This window comes from Macrobrachium rosenbergii, chromosome 25, assembly GCF_040412425.1.
Source record: "Macrobrachium rosenbergii isolate ZJJX-2024 chromosome 25, ASM4041242v1, whole genome shotgun sequence".
Taxonomy (NCBI): Eukaryota; Metazoa; Arthropoda; class Malacostraca; order Decapoda; family Palaemonidae; genus Macrobrachium; species Macrobrachium rosenbergii.
In genome coordinates this window covers 22521544-22524043 of record NC_089765.1, presented here as the reverse complement: position 1 = coordinate 22524043, position 2500 = coordinate 22521544, and positions in this window count along the sequence as shown.

Sequence of the window (2500 nt, the reverse complement as noted above, 5' to 3'; positions counted from 1 at the left end):
CCGGAAAGGCCCTAATATATTTTTTTGTGTTAAACAAAACTTTTTTATTTCATTCACAAGTAATAATATAGATATAGGTCCTTCTTCATGCAAAAAAACAGTGGAGTACCAATAGGTTCTTTCTAGTAATACAGGATGCATATTTTTTCTGAAGAGATGTAAAATAATGGAGTCTGTTGGCCAACGCTATAATTTTAATGTTAAATGTGGTCTGGTATTGAAAAATACTCGAAGGATAGAGGTTTTTCTTAATTACTTTTAAAAAAGTCTTTCAATTAACTAGTTTAAGGTTACCATATTTTTTAATAAAACTTTTGAATACCAATAGGTTCTTTCTAGTACTACAGGCCGCATTTTTTCTCAAGGATGTAAAATAATGGTGTCTGTTTGCCAACGCTATGATTTTAATGTTAAATGTGGTCTGATATTATTAAAAAAATACTTGAAAGGTAGAGGTTTTCCTTAATTACTTTTATAAAGGTCTTTCAATTAACTAGTTTAAAGTTACCATTTTTTAAAATAAAACTTTCTATATTCGATTCCCACCAGTAGCTTAGCAAAAAAGTAGCTGAAAGACCTCCCAATATTCATAAATATTTCGCTTGCGTCCATAGCGACCTATTTTTGTGTGCACTATATTGGTGAACCTTTTTCTCAAACCCTTTTGAAAGTTTGAGTGCTATTGTGATTCGTGGAAGCAAAACAAAGTTGTGAACAACGCTGAAGCTTTTTTTTTTATCCTGTGATAAAGCGATGGAAAAATGGGGCACTATTTACAATGTAAATGTTTCATGCAGTAGAGAGATTCAATTCATTCATAGGAATTTAGCAATTTTGAAAAGGCCCACGCTTATGCAGTATCGGTGCGGTTCCGTTACCCACACATTCACACACACACATGCACGTACGCATATACTGTATATATATATATATATATATATATATATATATATATATATATATATATATATATATATATATATATATATATATATATATATATATATATATATATATATATATATATGTAACAATCACGAAGGTGACCTTTGGAAAAGAATGTGACGATCTAGCAGGGCACTTCCGCTGGTAGAGACGGTGATGCCGGTAGGGCGAAGAATGTCTGATGAATGTGTTTTAAGCACATAGATACAATGTGATCTTCACTGAACCGATGCACCGGAAATGTACGTAGATGCGTATGTACGATCCCCCCATGGCATACAACGAGAGGAACACTGAGTCTCTCGGGGAGAAACTGCCGTGAAGATATGTTGTTAACTTGGTGTGTAGTGAGCAAAGAGCACATTAGTATGGAGATTTGTTAGTTAAGGGCACAAGGAGCGAGTACCATAACTCATGAACGCGTATTTTTCCAGACTTTATATAGTGCTGCAGTGAACCTGATCGATGTCTACATAATGAACTTGCCCATTTTTCTGTTTTGATTATGCATATTAATTGCAGGTTTTATATGATATGTTTCTTCCTACAGGAATTTCGAACATTGTCCCGGAAGGCAATGGATATGGAAGTGGTGTATTTGACTCTTACATTACAATATGACATTTATTGTGGTCTGTATAACCATATTACTTTGTTTGTTGATCAGGGTATTAATCACTAGAATTGTTTGGCATAAAATAATGACTATGCTGGTTTGCGAATCAGTAGGTTCTCTAGCTGTGTCTTCCATTAACAGAGGGTGTGATTCACTCCATTTCATAACCGTAGTCTTTGCTGAGCTACTTTCGTTAAATTTGTTAATAAAGTCTAGTTTTCGAAATCAGTGTCTCATTCCAGTAGGCCTTTGTGTAATGATAGGTTTAGAGAGAAGCTTATGACGAACAGAGAAGGGATCTGCTGACCCAAGGTAAGGCTACGACTACCAGTAACATCTCAAGAAAGGCGAGATGCTAAAATTCTGTTCTTAAAACAGATACTTCAATATAAAGACTGCCCTTCGAACCAGCCGGTTAACATTGGTTGGCAGCGGTGTTCGAGTTAGAGTTAGTTAGTTAATTGGTTAGTTGGGGATACGCTTCTGAAGAGAAATATCTTGTTAAATTCTAGTACTGGAATAGGATTTTGTTGTGCTCAGCGATTCACAGTAGGGAGGTATAGTCAACCGAGATGTTGCGAGTCAGTCTTTTTCTCGAGACGACTCTGTGTGTGTGTTAGTAATGTGTCTCGAGCCTCAAGTCGTTATTAGGGGATTAATAAGGCATTAGTTCATATTAGGGAGGGTTTAGGGATATATTAAGGGGTGTAATGTGTATAATGTGTATAATGCGATAGAGCCTCGATGGCTCGGTCTGTAGAGCAGCAGCCTTGGACTTCATAGAAGTCTGTGACACGGGTCAGAGAGGCGGACACTTTGCTATCCGTGTAGACACCCCGGGATTATGTATGTAATCAATGGATAGGTTTGCTGAAAGCAGATGGGTGTTAGACTAATACACACACAAACAAAGCCACTCCAACATCTTCTAAAAAACAT